This window comes from Rhinolophus sinicus, linkage group LG11 (assembly GCF_036562045.2).
Source record: "Rhinolophus sinicus isolate RSC01 linkage group LG11, ASM3656204v1, whole genome shotgun sequence".
NCBI classification, from domain to species: Eukaryota; Metazoa; Chordata; class Mammalia; order Chiroptera; family Rhinolophidae; genus Rhinolophus; species Rhinolophus sinicus.
Window position 1 is genome coordinate 68,969,334 of NC_133760.1, and position 25,404 is coordinate 68,994,737.

At 36.7% G+C, this 25,404-nt stretch overlaps 1 protein-coding gene and 1 pseudogene across 5 annotated transcripts in view; one reads left to right on the top strand and one right to left on the bottom strand.

Annotated features, from left to right (window-relative positions):
• Positions 1-25,404, top strand: part of GRM8 (glutamate metabotropic receptor 8) — a 680,449-nt gene that overhangs the window by 632,929 nt on the left and 22,116 nt on the right. The gene's annotated exons all lie outside the window — the stretch shown is intronic.
• Positions 809-25,404, bottom strand: part of LOC109456636 (transcription factor BTF3 homolog 4) — a 37,063-nt pseudogene continuing 12,467 nt past the window's right edge.

Sequence of the window (25,404 nt, forward strand, 5' to 3'; positions counted from 1 at the left end):
CAGCCATTCTAAATCATTTACTGTTTCTGAACATGCTTTCTCTGACCGATGTATTCGTTTTTTTTTTACATTTGTTTTTATTGGGGAATATTGGAGAACAGTGTGTTTCTCCAGGGCCCATCAGCTCCAAGTCTAGTTGTTGTCCTTCAATCTAGTTGTGGAGGGCACGGCTCAGATCCAAGTTCAGTCGCCGTTTTCAATTTTAGTTGCAGGGGGCACTGCCTACCATCCCATGGGGGAATTGAACCAGCGACCTTGTTATTAAGAGCTCGCGCTCTAACCAACTGAGTCATCTGACCACCCCTTTTTTTATTCTTTTTGTCTGGAAAACACTAAGGCTATTCCCTCATAAACCCCTATTTCTTCCTGTCTTCTTATCCTTACCAAACTTAACCTGCACCACTATTTAGATGAATGAATTTGCCACTTGACTATAGCTGTACTCGGTACAAGGACTGTGTTAGATTCATCTCGATATCCTTGAAATTTAACCTGATACTTGGCACACACAAAAAAGGAGTTTTTGTTATTGTTGGTGGTTTTGTTTTATTTTTCCTAGGCAAAGAGCTTTATTAACCTTTGTTTCAAACTTTATTCCCCGGCTTCTTCACTGTAATTAGCTGCAAAGAATGATTTTTGTATGAGCAAAAATTGCAAAGAGCTGCAGTGTCCAAGGGGCTTGAGCTTAAAAAGATTAGAGATCGAGATTTTTATCAGATCCATGAACAAAATTTTAAAAAGCAGTCAGAATATAAAATAGCAGCTCCCAGTAACTTCAAGTTTTATCTTCTACAGAAGTTGACTCAATTCAGTTTGCTCCCTTCTTAAAAGCCTCACCAAAATCCTCCACAAGATCTGGAACTCGATCCTTCTCCTTTCCAGTATTAGCAAGTGATGCTTTTCCATCCCTAGATTTTTTGGGCAGAGCCTCAGCCAGTTTCCTTGAACTATCGTGTTTCCCCGAAAATAAGTCCGGGTCTTATATTAATTTTTGCTCCAAAAGATGCATTAGGGCTTATATTCAGGGGATGTTATCCTGAAAAATAATGAGAGGGCTTATTTTCCGGTTAGGTCTTATTTTCGGGGAAACACAGTAGTCAGCCTGTCTGCACCGAGTTGGTTTGTGGTGCCAGGTAGTGTTTCTGTCAGTTGCTTGGTCTCCGCGTGGCTGGTGATGGTGACAGTGATTGCTGCCAGAGAGGCCTGACTTCACGGTTGTCAAAAGTGCATCGCTGCTCCTTGGTTTGCAAATGTACTCAGCTCTTCACTACCAGAGATATTGTTTACCTTCTTTAAGGAGAACTGACATTTCTTTATCATCTGCTGTAGCTGTTCTGTGAACTCCTTCTTTCTGTGAGCAATTCCTCTCCCACCAATATGCACTTGTACCTGGAGTTCGGCAAATTTCTTCTGGTTCATGATAGTTCCTTTCTTTTACTTGGTGAGAAAACAGGGCTGTGGGCAGGACTAGGGTTGTCGCTGAGAGGTCTTGGGTGGATGAGCAGAGAATAAGCGCTCACACGTAGGCAGGCCAGATGGCAGCTAGAGGGAGGTTCACAAAGGAGGAGTTTTAAAACTTATTCCTGAATGAAAGAATGGATGGTATTTCATGATTTCCCCGATAACACATTTTAGCATACCTAACAAAGTTGTTTACTTATAGTGGGGGCGGAAGAACAGTCATATCAATTTTAGTTTTTATTGAAAATGGTCAAACAATTAGAATTATGCCACTAAGTATTTTATGTTGTGTCTCGGACATTAACATGAGCTTGTTTTCCTTTGTTCTCGCCTCATAAAGGATCATTTGTTATTGAAAATTCTTTCAAAATATGAAGGCTGCAAATGAGCTATATCTTGATCTGGGTGTATACATACGTAAAATTAATTGAGCTGTAAATCTGAGATTATTGCTCTCTATACATGTTATGGTCTGTATTTTATACATCAGTTAAAAAGTAACAAAAATAAAAGAAAGTTGAAGGCCCAATGAGTTCCCAGATATAAAGAACCCAGTTATTAAAGATGACAACACTAGTCCTGTGCTCAGTTCCATTTTAAACAACAAAAGCCACAGCAATAAAGCTGAGAAATATTGGGTAGATCAAAGTTGTTAATATTTGGCATTGTTTATCTAATTATCTTACAGGGAGCTTCTTAATATATGCATTCTGTGCTCAGTTTGGGTCTACTCAAGGAAAACAGAAACGCCATGAGGTATTACAACAGAGATAAATCTAAAAAGAGAGTTGGTAACAAAGACATTGGGCAATAAAAAGTTAATGGGAGTGCTATAGTAATACAGCAATGAGTTCAAAAAGTAGTGACTATTCCCTAGGAATGGAGAAATAAAGGGAAAAACTAGGGTTATCAGAACCTGGAAGCTGGGAGGAGGAGCCCTGTGGAGTTACAATTCACACTTCCGGCCTGGGAGTGCGGGGAAGGTTTGCTGTGTGGCAGATCTGGTACTTCAGGCCTCAGAGGAGGGGTCCTTCAGAGCCAGGACTCAGACCTCTGAGGAGGGAGCCCCACTCAGCTGCCGCCTGTACCTCAGGGGCCTGGAGAAGAGTTTCCTAGACCTACAGCTCATTCCTCTGAGGAAGAGAACAGCCATGCTGGGCTAGTTATTTTTGTTTTATCTGTTTTTTTCATTTTTGTTTTTTTAATTAAAGTTTATTGGGGTGACAATGGTTAGTAAAGTTACATAGGTTTCAGGTGTACCATTCTGTAATACGTCATCTATATATCACATTGTGTGCTCACCACCCAGAGTCAGTTTTCCTTCCATCACCATATATTGGATCCCTTTTACCCTCATCTACCACCCACCTCCCCCCTCAGCCTCTGGTAACCACTAAACTATTGTCTGTGTTTATGAGTTTTTGTTTCTTTATTTATTTGTCTTATTCCTTTGTTGTTTTCAGTTTTATATCCCACATATCAGTGAAATCATATGGTTCTTGACTTTTTCTGTTTGACTTATTTCGCTTAGTATAATAACCTCAAGCTCTATCCATGTTGTCGCAAATGGCACTATTTCATCTCTTCTTATGGCAGAATAGTATTCCATTGTGTATATATACCACATCTTCTCATACAACTCAACAACAACAACAACAAAAATCCAATTGAAAAATGGGCAGAAGAACTGAATAGATATTTCACCAAAGAGGACATAACAAATGGCCAATAGACATATGAAAATATGCTCAATATCACTAATCATCAGAGAAATGCAAATAAAAACCACAATGAGATATCACCTTATACCAGTTAGAATGGCTATCATCAACAAGACAAATAATGAGAAGTGTTGGAGAGGCTGTGGAGAAAAAGGAAACTTTGTACACTGTTGGTGGGAATTCAGATTGGTGCAGCCGCTATGGAAGGCAGTGTGGAGGTACCTCAAAAAATTAAGAATAGAATTACTGTATGACCCAGCAATCCCTCTCCTGGGTATCCAAAAAATCTGAAAACATTTATCCGTAAAGATATATGTGCTCCCATGTTCATTGCAGCTTCATTTACGGTGGCCAAGACATGGAAACAACCAAAATGTCCTTCGATAGATGATTGTGCCAGTTTTTATCAGGTAGAATGTGAGACTCCTATAAAAGTGATGACAGGAAATGTAGACCGGAGCCACATGTTACCCTTAGGGTAGGGGTGATTGCTGAGTGCTCTTTGGAAGCAGAAAGTCCCTTCTCTCCCCTTATCTTCCAGTCTCCCTCCTGTGCTCCCTTTTGGCACCTCAAAACAGGAATCCAGCTAACAAGAAGGAAAAAAATTTGCAAGGACCCTGCCCCAACATCACAAACCAGAGTATACAGAAGTGTGCATTTGGACCTGGGAGACAACCTCATAAGTTGAGAAAAAAATAAATCTGAATTATGAATAAATCTCTGATAAATTCTTCAAAAGAGGAGAGGTCTACATTTGTTTTTCTGGAGACTTAAAAAAAGGAATAAAATAAATATGCTCTTGTATTCATGTCATGATATTCTATCTTATGCCAATAATAAGTGTAGAGAGACTCACTATGTGTCAATAACTTTGATTTCTTCTAATTAACAAGTTATTTCATCACTTAATGCATAATCAATGCATAATTTATTACCCATAATCAAATTTCATGTGATGAAAGGCCCAACTTGACACCTCAGGTACATCATGCCCATCAGAGCTCCTCTTTTACAGGTGTGGGCAAAGTGAAGTTTGTATTTATTGGTATAGAAAAGGTCAGAAGTCAAGTGGAAAAAGTGAAGAAGTAAATAATGCTATAAAATATTTAGTAAGAATTGCCAACCTGTTCATCAGACAAAAACAGTAGAGCCAGCCAGCAGTGCCATTTCCCCCCACTTTTCTAGAGACACAGCATCTCCTTGAGTGTTTTCTGTAGAGCTGTTTTCAGTTGCCCGTGGTGGTGTGCCGGAGAGGGGCTTCCCAAGATGAGGTCTAATGCAATGGGGGCCTGTGGACCAACTCTCCTGCTGGGAGCTGAATCTCCTGAGGCCCCCCCAAAATGTGTAGACATCCAAATGCTAATACGCCTACTTTTCTGGTCTTGCCCAGGAGATTAGGATGCTCTTTGGCCCTAATAGACACCATCTTCCTTTCACTTCATCCAACAGAGTCCAGCATGCGTGGCTAGCAAGTTGTTTTGTTTTTGTTTTTTTCTTGTAGAAGAAAATATTGTAGGTAGGAATATAGCATCAGAACAACTGAATTTCTCAAAGTAGCTGCTGCTTCAATAAGCAAAGCTGTTCCTCCCCATACACAGCTCTCCCATGTCCTATGGTAAATTCTGACAATCTTTATGTCCTCAAATCTCACTTCTCATCATGAAATCCTTTAACCCTTGGGGACCTGTGCCTAAACCAACTTCTTTAAATTTCCAGAATCTGTCTCCTGTCTTTTCTAGGACACATTTCAGGGTCAAGGGATTTCTTTGTCTTAGCTTTGGTTTCCTAGTCCACATCTAGAAATCTATTGCTTTGCACTCTGATCATTCCCTTGAACTTGTGTTCCACTCAAGAGGTCCCCACCTAAACTCTATTGACAAATGTCCTCTTGAGGCTTCTCCTTCATGGCTGATTGGATTGCTTAGTCCTTCCTCTCTGTTATAAAAATGTATTCTCAGTATCGGAAGTTACGACTGCCTAGCATTTCAGACTCACATGTATACTCACATGTATACTGTAAGCTACATACAGCTTTCATCCCACATTCTGGTGGAAACTCTAAAGTTTCACATATTCCAATTACAGAAATAATGTGATTTCTTCAAAATAGATAGAAAACATTCCACTTAGAAGGATTTTAGGGTGTTAAACAACTCCCTGAGTTGTTACAATGATTGAAATAGAGCAAGGTCGTCATCAGACCAAGGGAACTGTCCAGGTGGGGCGGTTCCCACTGGGGCTGTCTAAGTAGAGTAGCTGCTTAAATCTCTTTATAAATGAATAAATTCAGACTGACGCAGCTTAAAAATGCCAAATTATGTGGCCATGTGCTAATGAAGAGCCCGGATTTGAGAGACAGACATATCTAGGTTTGAAGGATGGACCGTTCCACCCAGTTTTACCTTAAGAAGCTAATTTATACTCGCTGCACCCAAGTTTCCTCATTTTTAAAGATTTTTACTTAAAGACATTAACATAATACCTGAAAGCATAAAACTTCTAGAAAACAACATAGGTGTTAAGGTCCTTGACATCAGTGTTGGCAATGATTTTTTTTTTTTGGGGGGGGGGTTGACACCAAAAGCAAAGGCAACAGAAGCAAACATAAGCAAGTAGATACATCAAATGAAACAATTTCTGCACAGGAAAGAAAACCACTGACAAAATGAAAAGGCAGCCTACTGAATGGAAGAAAATATTAACAAATCGTGTATCTGATAGGGGTTAATATCCAAAATGTGTCAAGAACTCATATAACTCAATAGCAAAGAAAAACAAACAGTCCAATTTAAAACCAGGCAGGGGAACTGAATAGACATTTTTCAAAAGATATACCGGTGACCAACAGTTATGAGAAAAGGTGCTCAACATCACTAATTACCAGAATATGTAAAGCAAAACCACAGTGAGGTATCACCTTACACCTGTTAGAATGGCTATTATCCAAAAAATAAGAAATTACAAGTGTTGGTGCGGATGTGAATTGGTGCAACCACTGTGGAAAAGACTATGAATGTCCTTCAAAAAAGTAGAACTACCATATTAACCAGCAATTCTACATCTGAGTACTTTATCCACAGAACTCAAAAACATTGATTTGCAAAGATACATGCACCCCCACCCATGTTAACTGCAGCATTATTTACAATAGTTAAGACATAAAAGCAACTTAAGTGTCTATTGATGGGTGAATGGATAAAGATGTGGTGTGTACACACACACACACACACACAGGCATACTATCTAGGCATTTGTGACGACATACATGATCTTGAGGGCATTTTGCTAAGTGAAATAAGTCAGACAGAGAAACACAAATACCACATGATATCTCTTATATATGGAATCTAAAACAACAACAACAACAACAAATTTATGAATACAGAGAGCAAATTGTTGGTTGCTAGAGGTGGGAGTAGGGGTGGACAAAATGGGTTAAAAAAAAGAGTTTTATAAGGTTCTTGCAAAAATGAATGAAATAGCAAATATTAAATTCAAAGCACTGATAACATAGTACATAGTCATGTAGTAATTAGTAACATTTCCCACTTCTATCATCTTTCCCTATACGAGTATGTTTGTTTGGGGGGGATGTTGACACAGTGCTGCTCTTTATTTCATCCTCATGCTGAAATTGACCCATAATCACTATTGACATTGCTTATTAAATTCTTTTGATGTACCTGGTATATTATATTACCCCCATTTCATGCATTTTCATGCAAGGGGATGGAAATTGGTTTTGGGGGCAGCAGAAAAAAAACATCTTACGCTCTTTATGTATAAAACACAGATATGCATTCAATATCTAAAGAGATACACAGAACCCCTGTGGTGTTAAAATATCGTTGTGGGGAGATTAGGAAAAAATGTCAAAAAAGTCTCCTTGGGGCTGGCAATATGAAAACTCAGGTGAGAAATACTGTTTTATCTAGTTGCAGTACCTCCATTTTTCCTACAAACATCCTACAAGGTCTACAAAAGAAAGCTTAGAGGCAAAATGACTTATCCAAAGCCATAGAGTTCGTGAGTGATAATTACATAAATGAAACAGACCTCGGGGAGATTTTACTTTCAGCGAGAGAGAGGTTGACAAATTACAGATATAATAATAGTAAAAAGCAATCGAAAGAAAATTGGCCCCAATGAGCCTTTCCTAATTCAAACGTCTGCTAGCATCTGACTGCAAGTAACAGATGTGCTTAGGTTTCACCCTACTGGAACTGTTGAAACTTTCGGATCAAAAACTGAGAACTCTTCTCATAAAAATACAAATGAAGCCACCGATACTTCTTGTTATGGAAGAATTAGGAGGCCTGGGATTAGTCCTATCTGTGTCACAAATGTGTGAGATGTCACTTATCCTTCCTAGGACTTTTCCCTCTCTCTGTCTCCTTTTCTCCTTTTCCCCTTCCTCCCTCCCTCCTTCCCTCCCTTCCTCCCTCCCTCCCTCCCTCCCTCCCTCCCTCCCTCCCTCCCTTCCTTCCTTTTTCCTTTCCTTCCATCCTTCCTTTTTACCTACCTATTTTGACAGCAAACTCCTTTTCACAAATGAAATGTCTTATGAGATAACCAAATATAACGATAAAGAGGCAAGGTTCCCATCTCAGTGCCATTCCAGCTTGCTACCCCCACCTCAGCAACCATTAAGGAGCTTAGCACTCTTGAGCCCTATGGAAACCAGGCTCAAGATAGATTAGAAAACTATCAAATTCAGTCCCTTCCAGTTTTCAAGTCTTTGACTTTGGACCTATACTCTAAAAGGATGATTGAGTGTACCAAAAGTTATTGTGCAAACAGTTCTGCCACTGTGCACATATGCCCGATTAGAGATGAGATATTTTAGTCCCTAGTCACCTCATGAGTGAGTTTTTGTTGGTACACACACATATAAACACACAGCAGCAGAAAGATGAGTGCATTTGCTGATGTTCATTAACGGGATATTTGCCAACAATTGTCCCATAAATAGGCTGGGCCGACCTTCACACATTAGTTCTCATATCATGATTTAACTGATTGTTGCTCTTTCTTAACACAGGAAAGAACCCCTATTTTAAGAACCCCTAATGGAGAAGACTGAATGACAATAATTTAAAAGATTTATTACTCAGTAGACACTCTCTATTCATACACCCCTTTCTTCCACTTGGGGATTTCAATTATTATTGTACTTTTAACTTCCTAGATAGTTGACTTCTACTCTAAATGCAGTCAGTTATCAAACTTAGAATGAAAACGTATCAAGACCCTGTGATTCTTTCTGACGTGTCACGCCAATTCTGATTGCTATACCGTGAGCACTGCAGTTCTAGTAGAAGCCCCCAATTAATGGATTTTAATCTACTCACCTCGCTCAAATATTGGGTCTTCTTCATTCCTACCCACACTTCTGGTCTCTGGTTTCTTTGCCACTTAGGTGGGAGCAAACGTTGACTCACTAAGCTGGCTCTGACCCGGCTTTCTGCTAAAACGCTCCACTAACTGACCTCTGCTTTGGAGGTCACGTGTTTTCAGATATCTCACTGAGTCCTTCTGTGTGATTTTCATATTGTAGCTTCTTTTTTGACTTTTTAGCTAGAGCTACAATCCCTGCCCCCATGCTGTAGCACAATTTGCAAATGTTTTTATTATTAATTGGCCATATCAACTTGAAAGAATAAACAGTTGTACAATATATCAAGATTGTATTTTTCTTTTTATTTAATTGATTTTTAATTTTTGTTATTCCAAAAAGTCCATTAGTAAATGCTCATAGGAAATTATTTATGCTATGAATTTAATTGAGCTAATTTTTCATCGGCAGTTGTCTATTTTACACAATTATAGAATATTTTCCAGGGTTCAGTTTTCTTTGAAGGGACAGGATTTTGTCCTTAAACCTTGCATTTTGTGATTTTAGTGACTTAGGCCAGCACAATAGCAATCTGTTTTCACAAAAGTGCAATTTGAAATTCTGCATTTTCAACCAGTGACAGTGGCATTCAAATGTGCAGTTCTATTTTGAAGAATTGTGTTGTTTTGTTTTATTTATTCATATTTATTATTTTTGTGTGTGTGATGCATGAGGAAATGCACGTGGGGCTCTTTGAAATAAAAGGAAAACAAAGTACAGTATGCATTTCCCTGACTTCCCAAGCATTTCCTTCAGGAGGATTTATCTAAACATTTACAAACAATTCTTATGCTCCTTACCTGTACTGCTGGTTTATATTTTACTGATTTTGTTTGTTTAAAGAGATAAAAATAGAGGTTATGAACACAGAGACTCCAGTATTTATGATGTGGCCGATAGGTGGCGCTGTTCAAGGTGCCCTAGAAATCAGTGGAGCCCAGTGCATGACATTGACAATCAAGCTGCCTGTGATTGGAAGATTCTCTAAGGCTGTTTGAAACGACGTTAAGTTCACATAATACTAAGTACTGTGCCCATCTATCTGAGCAAATGGTCAGATTGCTTCTTTTAAAAATTGATGACAACTTGCACGGCTTTGTATCAGAAGACCTGTTCGAGTATGAGAATCACAATCACGCTCCTCTCTCTCTGGATTCTAAATCAATTGTAAGAGTAATGCAGTTATAAATAAATAAGAAAATGATCATCTTCACTGCTGATAAATATGGGTTGGAAAATACAGCCTGGGTCTGGGAGCTGAATGCTGGCTTCCTAACACCCCGCCTTTCCAGAGTGGCCACCCTGTCTGGTTCCTGAGACTCATTATAATAGAGCGCGAGCAGGTCTGTGGAGCTGAGATTTCCTCTGCCTGTCATGCCTTGGGAAGCTGGTCCATGACAGCGGTTGCAGAGCAAAGAATGTGCCTCCTTCAGCCCGCTGATTCCAAAACGAGAACCTGGAAGTAGCTGTGTCTTGCATTCTTAGTGCCTTTTCCTAATCTTAGGGTTCAGATAAATCACTCCCCCTTTCAGAGGGAACCGACCATAGGGAAGGTGTCTGGATGAGAGGCAGATAAGGGTTGATAGTTGAAAACTGTAAGGTGGTCATTATTATTCCAACTTAGAAAATGAGAAGGCAGCCTGATGGGGGCTCAAAGTCACAGAGCCAGGACCTGATGGGGCAGAGCGTCAGAGGCCCCCCTCAGGGAGGCTGCCTTCCTCAAAAGCAGCACAGCTGTAATCCTATGCTCATGCACATACCTGCTTATTTTCTGTTTACACACAGGCTGCCATGGGATGTGTTTTCAACAGCTCAGACCCATCTTCTGCTAAAATTTGTTCTTCAGGGAACCACAATCGAGGATCGTTACTGTCTTAGCATATCCTTCCTAATCTTACCATCTTTCGGTGCTTGCCACACTCTTCCTAGTCTAGGGGAACTCAAACTTCAGTCTGAGCCTGGGTCTCCTGAGTCTCATGGTCACTCTGCTCTGCTCATCCCCTCCACCTTAGCCCTCTGTCACCGTGTGGCAGACATTCTGTGTCTCTCCTGCTGTTAGTCCTATAGTTGCATTTTGTAACATAGCCCCTAGTTTCTTAAAGTCAAATGCTTTTTAACCTGCATTTTCTTCCTTAAATATATGAAGATATATTTAAAAATATTTTATCCACTCCACTCTCAAAAACAACAACAAACAAACAAACAAACAAAACCCACAAAACTGAACAACAACAAAAAACCCTCAAGGACCTTCTCCAGCAAATCAATAAACAAACAGACATTCCCAACGATTAATCCTAGCAAGAATGTTTTTATGGACTTTGAGAAGCATTTCAGGCAGTATTCAGATGGGTTGGTTTATAACTAAAAAATGCATTTGGGATTTCTGCTGGTGTTGCTATTTTGATGAACAGATATTCAGAATTCTACTTTGCATATCAGCTTTGCCAAGGAAAAGAGATCCACATGACAGAATTACTCAATTTTGAGATTTATGTAGGAGGAATTCCTAAATCTATCTACATCTTGATCTGTAAAATCAATGACGGTCATATAATTAAACTACCTAAGTTCAACATATGGGTAAAATCTAAGTTTTACGAAAATAATTCTATTTAGTTGAATATTACCATATTGATGCTAAGACCCAACCATATGAATAAAGAAGTGGCATGAAGGGAAGTAGCAGGAACAAGGCTTCCGGAGACAGGAAGCCTGGAATGGAGGTGGCTGGAGGATTTGCTGGGTGACAATTGCTTTGTACAAGACAGTTATACCCTTTCCAGCTCAAACTTCTTCATGTATAAAATGTGAATAATAAGACCTGACTCACTGGTTGTGTTAGGATTAAATTAAAAGAAGATAATGAATGTACAGTTTTTTAGCACAGTTTCTGGCATATAAAAAGTGTTTCATAAATGCTAATTATGCAACTATTGTGTTTTCAAGGCTTGTGGAGATCTAGCATGATTAATATTATACGGTGGAAAAAGGATGGCTTGTTTCATTATTCCCCTCTGACGTCGACTTTCCTATTTGGACATCAATTCAAAAACACAAACAAACAAGGAAGCAGGACTTGTGGAAACATACAGAATCTGTATGAATGATTACAATGTTCTAAACTGTATGGAGACTAGCCTGGAAACAGTGAGAATCTTTCCATACCCGCTGATTTGTCACTTTCTTATATTTTCTAAAGTTATTTTCAACCATTGTCTTATTTTATTCTTTGTCAAAGTTGTTACGTTCTATACATTTATAAAGTTACAAAATGCAAGCACTCTACATTTGTGAGTCGTCCTTTTCTTCAACTGAAGCTCCTTGAAGAAGCACATAAGATATTTATGAAAACTTCAATGGCATATGACAATATCCATTGTACGGTACTTGCCTGTAAAATGAAGATAATAGAAACACCACTATTTTAAGACGTGTTTCTTTTTGAACATTTATAATAGTTCTGGATTACATTTCACTAAAATAAAACAAGAGGGTGGACTACATGGAAAAAATTGTCTAGGGTCTGTGGAGAGGGAAATTATGTTTCTGTGAAATGGTACATAATTTAATGAAACCCATAAAATGGTACGCGTCCTTACACAGCAATGCTTACTTTTGAAATCTCAAGATAAGCCAATTGGCTAGAAACTTCTAACCTCAACTTCATAGTGGATAAGGGTAAATATAGCTTAAAGAAACTTCCCTAATCATTTGAACTAAGCATCCTAAGGGTACTGCATGTAGAAGTTATTCAATGCATGTTTGTGATTATTGACAAAATTGCCTCAGTATGGGAGAAATGGAATTGAACAATCGAAAGATACACACACATCCTGGTTCTGTTATGTCATCTATGTGGACTTGGGTCTGTAACTCAGTCTCTCTGAGTCATCGTTTCCTTATCTTTAAAACAGTGACCTCTCAGCATTATCCCAGGATTATAGACCACCTATGGGAAGAGTCTAGAATGTGTGGATGTTCCATAAACGACAGTGATTGTCTGAGTGTAGGTTTCCCTGAAAGCAGAAGGCTGACACAAAGACTTGGGTGCAAGCAGTTTATTTGGGGGGACATACCAGGAAGTAGGAGTGGGGGAGCATGGTGACTGAAACAGCAAAGGAAGCAGAGGTAGATAACGGTATGTCTAGAGTCCATGAGGACCCCATTCCCACTACGACCTCTGAAAATGTAAACTGCCTCTTCTATTTACCCATCTGCATAGCCCGGGAAACCTGAGCATTTGTCCACTGGCATAGTTCATTTCTATACGGATTTCTTTTCCCCAACTTCATTTTAAGAAATGTCATCTGCTTTTTGGTTTTTTTGGTCAAGATGCTATGGTTATTGCCTGCAAAAGCTCTCTAAGGCTTGACAATCCACTGGTAAGTCTTCAACATTTTATGTACAAGATGGACTTTTTTCAGCAGAATACTGGTACCATTTCCAAGAAATCAGTAACCAGAATGGGGGAAACGTACTCTTACTAGGGGCCTGGCTGAAGTGACGGGTCACATTTGTGAGCTTGGAAAGGGTGAGAAAGGGGAAGTGAATAGAACACAGCGTGCTGGTCAGGGAAACTTTCAGAGATGAGGGTTGTAGAGGATGAGGGTACAACTTCAAAGGGAGAAGGGGAAATCTAATGATTTTTATGAACTCTCTCTGCGTGATGCTCTGTATAAATCTGTACCACCTTTTCAGAGCATGGTTATTCCTCCATACTTTCAAAGTCAGACCGCTGAGGCTGGAGCATCCAGCCTCTTGGCTTTACGTGGGTTGCATATAGCATGTACTCACATGTAGTACTTCACCACTCTACTAAGTGGAGTATTGTGTACCCACCTATTGTGGATTGAATGTTCAAAGATACCTCATTTAAGAGTCTCAATCCCTAATTTTTATGCTGTGCATTTTGTCATCTTACACCTGAAACTGGTTTGCAATTAAGGTGCAAGTCTCAGGGTCCTAGTTACATGAAATATTACACTTGAATACTACTTTGTTTCGGGAAAAAAAAAAAAAGGTTTCTCATAAATTTCTCATTTAAATATTACAGTAAAGGGGAGCACTTCACTGTTATAGGTAGTGAGACTCAAATAAGTTTTGTGGCTGCTCTGAATCACATACGGCTTTCTAGGTTCATACTATGTGGATACTAAAATGTCAATTTTCTCCCAGACCAGTTTGCTTTCCACTCCACACAGCTACAGCATCGTAATATTTGTATGCTGTAAGTTGTACATTGCTGTATAAGTTGATATTCTATATTAATATCTTTGATTTTTATTGATTACCAAAGGAGAAGCTAGTAGAAAAATAATTTATAGTATTAAAATGTTTTCTATATAAAGATGTTAAAACAAGAAGATGGGCTGTACTGAGACATGCAGAGGCACATATATGGAAGCACAGGTGTATTTGTGGTCTACTCTAAAAGTATTGATTTATAAAATTCAAAATATTGTTAATATCATTATTGTGTGTTCAACTATGGGCAAAGTACTATAGTAAAGTCAGAAGAATTGTAAGACAGTTTTCAGCTGTGGAGATTTTATTAACTAGTTTAGGAGGTAATTCTAATTCACAAAGAAAAATCATAAATAACGTACATAATTAGTTAGGGTTATCCAGAATACAGAGCCAATAGAATATCTATATCTGTATCTGTATCTATATCTATATCTATACCTAATCTGTATCTATATTATCTATAGCTATAGCTATACCTATACTTATACCTATATCTATATCCAATCTGTATCTTCATCTATATCTAGCTAATCTATATGTATAGCTATACCTATGCCCATACCTATCTATATCCATATCATCTATATCTATATATCATCTATATCTATCTATACCTATACCTATGTCTAGATAGATATATGAAGGGATTTATTATAGAAATTGGCTAACCCAAGTAGAGAGGCTGAGATGTCCCAGAACCTGCCATCTGTAAGCTTGAGAACCAGGATGGTCAGTGGTATAATTCAGTTGCCGTCTGAAGGCCTAAGAACCAGAGGAGCCAGTGGGGTAAGTCTGAATCCTCAGGCCCCAGAAAAAAGAGCATTGATTCCAAAGGGCAGGAGCAGATGGATGTCCCAGCTCAAGAAAAGAGAGCAAATGTGTCCTTCCTCCCCTTTGTATTCTATCCAGTCTCTAAACAGATTGGATAATGCCCACCAGCCCCAGCGAGGAAGCTGTTCTTTACTCGGCCTACTGATTGAATTGTTCATCTCTTCCAGAAACACACTCACAGATATATCTAGAGATAATGCTCGACCAGCTCTCTGAGCATCCCTTAGCAAGTCAAGTTGCCACATAAAATTAACCATCATAACATACAATCATGTGCCGATAATACAAAAATGTGTTCAGAAATGTGGAGTGAAAATGAATTGGGCTAGACCTTGAAAGATGGAAAGTTTTGTACGTAATGAAGACTAGGAGAGAACATGATATTAAGAAGTGGGGAAAAAAGGGTTGTTTTTCAAAAGTGATAAAATTGGTTTAATTCAATAGTAAAGTGGAACCAGTTTATATGCATATGTAGGTGTTAGTTATAGGACTTTAGACTTGAGCCTTTAGTGTAGCATTTTTCCAAGTGTGGCCTGAGAATATCTGGGACTCCCCCAAAACATTTTTCGTGTCTTTGATGTAAAAACTTATTTTCATTTTAATAAAAATTTGTTAGCCTCAAATATCAAATTGTTTTAACTTCAAATATTATAAATGACAGATATAGCCCACATAAACAAAATCATAAAAAAAAACTACGATGGAGTGCTGTGGTTTTAATTCCTTTTGAAATCCCCTCGAAGGCCAAGCTCCTTCATACTCTTCAACACTTCATATAAAGGCCTCTATGAAAATCCCTTAGCTTCTTCTCCAGACTCCATTAACTATTTCACATATTATTATGACCATGGGGTCACCTGCTACTTCACACAGTCAGGAGCCTTCATTCCTGCTGTTTCCCTCACCTGAAAAACCCTTCATGTTTTTGTTCCCTCTTGTCTGTCAAGATTTAGACTGGCCACATCTCCTTCAGGAAACTAACTGAACTCCCAGGGTAGGTCCTATGCTGCCTCTTTGTTCTACTATATCTCCGTTGTAGCATTTACCATATTAACTCTGACATTTCTTGCTTCTGTTCTGTTTTCCTTCCTGATTCATAAGCTTCTTGAGACCTTGTGACTACTACATGGTTATCAATTGAAAATGCTTGCTTTATTTAAATTTGCTTGCTTAATAATGCTTGCTTAATAAATGATAATAAGTTCTTGCTAAAAAATGATATAATAAAAAACTAATTAGGAGAATTAATCTGGTAACTGCCTTCAGAATGATTTAGAGTCAAAAAGGTCAACAATATGACTGAAGAACAATTCTGATAAACAGACAAATAAAATAAGCATGTAAATCAAACTCCCTTTTTTCTTGTTGACATGTAAATCAAGCGACAATAATAAGTTTTATAAAAAACATTTAACAATAGATCTGTACAAACACAACTTTACTCAGCTTTCCCCAAAGGGGGTGATTATTTAATATTTTTAATAGCACACTTGTTTTACAAAGGCCAACTCTGACATTTGAAGGACATTGCTGCAACTTTGATGTCATGAAAATCTGTACAAATGTTTTTTAAGGAAATAAAAATCAGATTGGTTTGGAATAGGGTTATCATCACATTTTTTTTTTTTAAATCACTGTGCTGATATTAAAGTAATGAATGAATTTAATTTAATTTCCTGTTTGGATTGAATATGGTCTTTAAATAGTGGTTACATTTCAAAATGAGATCTCTTTCTAGCAAATGTGCTCATTGCCCTCCAATGACCAACTGTAAATTGATCCAGACACAAGAAACATATTTGACTGGAGCTCCAGGGACTTATTGGAATGCTTTTCCAGGTGCTTCCATTTCAGCTGTTTCCTTAGTCATAACGCAGGTCTGTCAGCATACTGCATGGCTGGAGTTTGCACAGCTTTCTTGCCAAGGGCTGCCCTGCAGTTGTTCCATCAGTGGGGTAACCAGCTGTTAATTATTTAAAGCCTCCATCATTTTGTATGTCAGGGTAACTTAATTATGCACTGCTTTAGAGATGTTAAATGAATTATGTTCAAAACAAGTGCACTTCATTTAATATTTTTCTACATCAAGTACTTGAACTGTGACATTTACGTCATGAGCACGAAGTAAATAAATGCTTTATAAATTAAGGCCTTCTGATAGGGTAATTATTGTTGGGGCACCCCGCTGCTCTGAAGTCCGTGAGATAAAAATTGTGGGGGCTGATGCTTAAGTCTGTATAAAAGGGTTTTGGAAAAATGAAAACTTGGTAAATGGATAATGAATTGTCGTTACTTGTACTATGGACCAAGGTTTATGTTTCAAAGTTTGGAAAGGGTCACGTTAGTGATTGCTATAATCTATAACCCTTCAAGGGATCCTAAAAATCTTTTTATTGAGTCAAGACCAGCAGAGAGAGAGAGAGAGAGAGAGAGAGAGAGAGAGAGAGAGAGAGAAAGTGTGGGTGATAAATTTCATGTTTCATGAAATCTTAATTATAGTTATATGTACATATCATATATCCTGGATCAAATATAAATATTTTTCTTACTGTGAGCCCATCAAAAGTGTATAAAGCAAAGTTATGAGACTAATCACCACATAAGCTTTTTATAGAAATTACCCAAACCCTCTATTCTGAGATTAAACTCCTAAACATACTTGCAATCGCACAAATATCTGTCCTTGGTGATGTTTCTGCACTGTCCCCTGCCCTCAACTTTTTAAAAATGTTTTTTTTTTTATTGTGATAAAGTACACATAATATTTAATTTATCATTTTAACCAGTTTAAGAGTACAGTTCAATGACATTAAGTACGTTCGTATTGTTTTGTGCAACCGTTGCTACCATCCATCTCCAGAGCTTTTTTCATATTGAAAAACAGAAACCATATATCCATTAAATAATATTTCCCCATTCCATCCTCTCCCCGGTCCCTGGCCATCATCACTTTACTTTCTTTCTCTATGATTTTGACTATTTTAAGTATCTCAAATTAGTGGAATCATAATATTTATAGTTTTGTGACTGGCTAAGTTTTGTCTATGCTGTAGCAACTATCAGAATCTCCTTCCTTTTTAAGGCTGAATTATATTCCATTGCATGAATATACCACATTTGGCTTATCCACTTATCCATTGATGAACACCTGGGCTGCTTCCACGTTTTAGCTAAGGTGAATAATGCTACTACTACGGACATGGGTGTACAAAGATTTCTTTGAGACCCGCTTTCAATTCCTTGGGGTATATACCCAGAAGTGGAATTGGTGGATCATATGATAATTCTGTTTGTATAATAACTTTTTGATGAACGGCCATACTGTTTTCTACAGCAGCTGTACCTTTTTACATTACATTCCCACCAACAGTGTACAAGGGTTTCAGCTTCTCTACATCCTCACTAATACTTATTATTTTCTGTTTTCTTGAGAGCAGCCATCCTGATGGATGTGAGGTGGTATCTCATTCTAGTTTTGATTTGCATTTCTCTAATGACTAGTGATGCTGAGCCTCTTTTTATGTGCTTATTGACTACTCGTATATCTTTGGGAAAACGTCTGTTCAAGTGTTTTGCCCATTTTCAAATCAGCTTGTTTGTTTTTGTGTTTTCCCTTTAACTCTCCCTTTAATTTGAGATAATTTTACACTTACAGGAGAGTTGTAAAAGTAGTGCACAGAGTTCTCTATGCCTTTTCCCAGCTTCTCCGAATGTTAACATCTTATATAACCATGGAAAAGTTATCAAAATGACTAAGCTAACATTCGAAGGAAACCTCCAACGTCATTCAGATTTCAACAGTTTTCCCCACTAATATCTTTGTGTGTGTGTGTATGTGTCCAAGATGTAATCCAGAATCTCACTTTGCTTTTAGCTATCATGTTTCTTTTAGTCTCTTCCAATCTGTGCCAGTTTTTTAGGTTTTCTTCCACTTTCGTGACCTGGAAAATTATTTCCCTCATTCCTTCTCTATTCATGAATTGGAATTCTTCTTTAGGGAAGAGCTGTCCCTTCTCCTCCATTCATTCATTCATTCATTCATTCATTCATTCATTCATTCAGATATTTATATCTGTCCTTGGAGTTCACGCTCTTTCCACGACACTCGACAGCCACGAGCTAGCTGAAGGATAATATTAATGGAGAAAAGCAATGGTTTTCCTTGGGTGTTTCAGTGATTGATACTGTGACTTAGAAAACTTAAAACAAGGGGAGTTCCTCCTCCACCCCTTTCAGCCCGCCCCCCCCCCCTTTGTCTTTGGTGCCTCACAGTTTTGATGCCTCATTGGTCCAAAAGGGATTGAATGGGAAGGAGGAGAGCTCGTCGGGCAGAAGGCTTGCTTGATTGTACTGTACTGTTACGAGCTGCGACTCCTACTCTCTGAGCTGCCTCATTTTCTCACGGGGCATTGCTGTGTGACCTCCAGAATTCCCCATCACTAGGAATACATCACCCAGAGTGTCTGTCATGGGAGAGGCCCTCTTCAGCTGACTACGATCACTGCTTGTGGTCCCTTGCCTGTGGGCAGGCATCCTCTGTGTAGACATTCCCTTGGAGTCCCATGTCTTCCCCAGGCATCCCTTTTGGAAAGAATACCTGTAAAGGAGGCTCCAGAGCAACTTGTTTTATCTCTCTGATCTCTTTCTTCTCTCTCTCTTTGCCCATATGTGGCTCACAGAAAATATATACTCTTGATTATTTTTTGGTGGGACTTCGAGAATGAATCCCAAACCTTTTCTCTAGTGCCAAAGGCTAATTCAGTCAGCCTCTTGCCCTGGGTGTGTCGGGCACAACTCTCCTGCGTCCTGTATTGCTCAAATTGCAAGAGAAATATAACACTATTTCTGTGTAGTTGCTTACATTAATACTAGTCTTACGTGAGGGGTAAAATCCTCCCCCGCAAGGCTAGAAGGGAGAAAGCTAGAGAAGTGCAGTAACTTTCTCCGAGACAAGTCTCTATCCAATCTCTGGCCTATCTCTAGGCCTATTTAAATTCCATTTGAGGATGAAGACGGGTGGTCTGCTAAGGATTAAAAATATATCCATTTTTGGGACACCTCCTTGGCAAATTCATGGTTGGAGGTCTACACTTCACTTTGGAATGTGGGAAATAGAATATTCCACGTTGTCTTAGGACAGCAACTGAACCTGACTGGTATGATTAAATGTGTCAGATATTGATGAGAGATAAATCACGGTAAGGACTGAGAAATGGTCATTTGGATGTGGCGACACGGAGATGAACTTGACAAAAAGCAATTTTCATAGAGCCTGATTGAAGTATGTTCAGGAGATAATGGAAGACAAGGCGATTCAGCAAATAGAGATAATTTCACTGAATTTATTGTAAAATGGTGAAATTGGTATTTTTTAATGTTTGAAAATTATGGAATCACAGAAGGCTTTTTTTATGAGATGGGCTATGATAGCCTGTTTTCATTATAATGACAATAAGCTAGTAGACATGGGAAAATTGATAATACAAATGAGAGAAGGGAAATCATCAGAAGTGCTGTCTTTTAACAGGCAAAACGGATAGAATTTTGTGCACAAGTGGTGAGTTGGTCTTAGATAAAAACATGAGAAAAGACACAAATGATTGCTACCTAAGCCAGTAGGTTACTAAAAGTGGTATAAAAGTGTGTGGACGTTCTTTGTTGTTGTTTTTTTTTTTTTCTTTTTTCTCAGTGAAATAAGAACTAGTTATCAGATAAAAGCGAAGGAGGAGAGTGAGTATTGCAGTTTTGAAGAAAGATGTTAATTAGTCATGTTCTTAAGAAAGGGCCAGTGAATTGAGGAGGACAATCTAATCGAATTGAGGGCTGACTGAGGTCAAATTGAGGCTAATCATTAACAATTTATAATAAGGCTAATTTGCAACAAGCTCACTTTTAGCTTTCCAGTGGGTGCAGGCACAGAAGCAGCAGGCTGTAATATTTAAACAGTGTTGGAATTCTATTTTCTGGATACAAACAATGACAGGAGAGAAGACTAGTGTAGGGGAGTATATTGGCTTAGTAATGCTTTTGATGATATGCAATGAAATCCAATATAGATAAGGAAGGAACAGAGGAACAGGATGGGGATTAAGTCTCGGTATATTGGAGGAAATTGTTGGGTTGAAAAATTATTGACGTGGGTACAGAAGGAATAGGTTTGAAAGAGTAGGGTGGTGGTCAGGTTAGAATTCTTGAAGGAACCTTGGCAAGCGTGCAATTATTAAGACAAATGGGATAAAGGACATGATTATTGCAAGTGAGGAATGTAAGAAATTGAGAGGCCATGAATTCAGATCAATGATGATATAGGCGTTGAGGTCATGGAATTGGAACAAAGTAGATTTAGATACTGATATCAATGACAATACTGGAAGACAAAGAAATAATTAGTCTGATAAACCATCAATATTATATAAATGGTACATCATCCTTTTTCTTGTTATCTAGCATTTTAATTCTATTTGCAACAGTTGTCTCTCTTTGATTTCAGGCACGTGACAAGGGCTCGTATTGAAATTTTATGGTCAATACCACACGTCCAAAATGCCCAACAGCACTTTACGATCTTTATGGTTAATGAGGCAATTTCACATGCGTTGTCTCATTTTATTTTCATAGTCACCTGGTGAGGCATTTAGAGATGGCATTGTTATGACAGTTTTATAGATGAAGAAATAGAAGTTTGGTGATATTAAATATTAAATTATTTGTCAAAGTTGGTATGGTTAGAAAATGACACATTTTTTTCCATAGGAACATATTTCACGTGAGTGTTTAGAGAATGTTAAATGGAAGAAATTTATTAAACATCAAAACTAAAGATCTTTATCTTATTCTTTGATATTTTTATAAAAACTTTGTCTGCACATTTTATGCAATGGGATATGATAAAAGAGTGTATTATTTTTATGTTCTAAAACAAATTTTAATTTGATTATAAAATAAACTTTCTTTTCTTTCTGTCTTGTCTTTAAACACTGTTTTTTTTTTAAGAACTTATAGTAATTCTTAAGATGCCTTAGTTATTGAAGGTACATGTTATTTAAAAGGTGCTAGACTAATTACTCTTATGAATATCAATATAAAAGTAAATAAAACACTGGCAGCAACAATTCAACAGAACATTAAAACACTTTCAAAATGAGAAGATAATAAAGACACCGATTTATCTAATTAATTGGTCAAATCATAAAAGCCTTAAGATCCTATCAATGGGTTATGAAAAGACCATGAACCTTTTGATATATATTCTTTTTTCAAAAGAAAACATTGTGAAAAAATAATAGAGAAAGGCTCTCATTTTATAATGAAGCGTATGTATATCTTAAACAAAGAATTAGCATCATTTATAATGATGAGATTGTAGAGGCATTCTTTACAAAATCAGCAATAACATAAGAATGTTTATTCATACCAATTTTGTTTAGAACTTTTCCAGAACTTTAGGCCAATGCAATTAGACATTAAATAGAATTGAGTTCTAGTTCTTGACAAGGAAGAGGGAAAAGTATCTTTTTTTCAAGTACTATAACTCTAGAATACCAAAAGACTTCAAATAAAACTTCTTACATTAATAAGAAATTTTAGGGCAAAATATAATGACTAGATATATTATCAATAGCAAAAAAAAAAAAAATTAACATATTTATTATGTCCTACCAATAACCATTTAGAAAATGTAATGGGATAAAAATACACCCTACTTAAAATGGAACCATTAAATCCCAAGAATAAGTCTAACAAGAAAATATAGTAATTGTTTTAAGAAAATTATAGGACTCCACTGACACATTGAAAACAATATCTGAATAAGTAAAGCATGTTAACAGGAAGACTGAAAAAGTATAAAAATGCTAATTCTTAAATTGAGTGAATTAAAAAAAAATCAATATCCATTCATAACTTTAAATCTTTATCAAATTAAGAATAGAAAAGAACTTCCCTAATCTGATGAGTAGTTCAAAAAATGCAGCAAATAGCATACTTAATGTTGAATTACTGAAAATCTTCTCCCTGAATATTTTTTTTTAATGAAAGTTTATTGGGGTGACAATGGTTAGTAAAGATACATAGATTTCAGGTGTACAATTCTGTATTACATCATCTATATATCACATTGTGTGTTCACCACCTGGAGTCAGTTCTTCTTCCATCACCATACATTGGATCCCTTTTACCGTCATCTCCACGTGCCTCCCCCCTTACCATCTGGTAACCACTGAACTGTATCTATGAGTTTTTGTTTCTTTGTTTGTCTTGTTCCTTTGTTTTCAGTTTTATATTCCACAAATCAGTGAAATCATATGGTTCTCGACTTTTTCTGTCTGACCTATTTCGCTTAGCATGATAACAAAGGGTGCCCACTATCATTGTTATTCAGTGTCAGACCAGTGTCTCTATTTGGTGTAAGACAACAAGACAAATAAAAGGGATGAAGCTTAGGTAGGAAAAAAACCAAAAAAAAACAAACCCTCATTATTTACATATATTTATTTCATACAAATGACATGAATTGTGTATATAGGTATTCCAAAAAAGAAACTACAGTTAAGCTGTTAAAATTAATATGTAAATTTAGCTAAGTAACAAATACTAAATACTTAAAAACAAATCTTACAAAATAAATACATGACCTCTACACTAAAACCACAAAATAATGTAGAAATATATTAAAGAGGACCTAAATAAATGGAACTATATAAAACATTCCTGGATAAGGAGACTCAATTTTGTAAAGATATCAAATCCCTAAATTGATCTATCCATTAATGCAATCCCAATCAAAATCCCAAAAAGAGGGTTTTGAGAGTGTGTGTGTGTGTGTGTGTGTGTGTTTGTGTTATTTTGTATGAAAATTGATATGGAATTGTAAAGGACCAAGGATATCCAAGGCTATCTGTCTATCTATCTATTTGTCTGTCTGTCTGTCTGTCTATCTATCTACCAACCTTTCATCTATCATCTATCTATCTACATCTTAGGAATTATTTCTACTTATTTTGTTGAATCCTGACTGATACAATCCACACATATTTTTGACTAAATAAATCTATTCCTAGAAATAATTCTAAAGAAATGTTACATTTGAAGTAAAAATACCTGAGAAAAACATAACCATAAGTATGTGAAGGACGTATAAGATACATAATAAGCAGCAGAGAATGAGGGGATAACAGTTCAGGCTTTGAAATAAGACTAGGGAGTGATGAGAAGTATAATTTTAGATAATAAGGCCCCAAATTAGAAGCAAAAATCTAAGTATATAAATAACATCAGGATATTATTTTTATGTTGTCAATGGGATTGAAATCATGCAGCTATTAAAATTAAATTAATAAACATGGTACCTAAGAGGTACCTTAAACTGTCTACGGACAAATACTTAATATTCACTCTATTCTAATTATGTAAAACATATATTCATTTAAAATATAATATAAAAATATAAGTTTTTATAGAAAATGTAACAACTGAAAATTGCTACAAATCATTTAGTTTTCAAAAATGGAAATTAGTCTCATAAAAAGATCATAATTTTCTAAAGTAATTTTCTAAAATAAAAGGAAAATATATGGTAACAAATTGTATATCTTTTGGCACACCAAAATTCATCAAAAAATGGGTGTCGTAGAGCTCTGAGCTCACATTCACTGCCTGATCTTGCAGTAAACGTAAATAACCATATAAAATAGGTCACATGCATATTAATGGACTGAATACATACAATGTATAGTTCTTTTGAAGTAAGATACATTTTACAACACATTTTTCATTGACCTTGTGAAAATATATTGATAAATGCAAACTAGCGCTCAAAAGGATTGCAAAATTAACAATAAATAAATACATATGTCCATAAGTATATATTTGCAGAGTTATTTAATTATTACATTCCTAAATAAATAAATAAAAATTGTGGGTTTAAAATTTTTGTGTTATAATTCATTAAGATAATTCCTATATCAAAGACAGCAGTAATTGTCTATGAGAGCAATTAGCTGTAGTCTTTGTCATGTTCAAAGGGTCACACAAAACCTCACACAATGATAGTTCTGTAAATTTGTTTGGTTAGTAAGGGATGTTGAGAGAATATGGTTTGTTTATAGTTCACTTCATCTCACTTCCTTGGTGGCAAGAGGGGGCTACTGAAAGGTGATCTCACATATCCTTTCATTAGTTGTTCTTGTTATTTTTAATAAAACACCCATATAAATACATGCACTTGGAAAATGAAGAACGTATCTCCTTTGTTTAGGTTCTACTAATTTTTTTTTTTCATTTTACAAAAGTAATTTATACTCATCGTAGAAAATTTGGAAAATTTCAACCAAAAAACCAGAAAGAAATAAACATCATCCATGGTTCCACTTCATATGAACAGTCAGGGTTAATGTTTGGATTTATCTCCTTCTAACTTTGGTCTTAGAAATAACTGTTTGTTTTGGGATTATAGCATAGGTGCAACTCTGTTTCAACATATATATTCTTTAAATTATATTGTTTCCCATGGTATGCCATTATTTTTTATATTTCTTCTACTTTGGGTTACTATTATGCTGAGTTTTAATTTTTATGAATAATTACTAATGAACATCTTTGTAAATAATTCTTTGTCCACATACCAAATTTTTTTATTTATTTTAAATAGACTAAGTTCCTAATAGGAAATTGCTGTCTTGAATAACAATATAAATAATCAAGTTAAATTTTTCCTTTTCCTTCATATGTTAAGCATTGATGGCAACA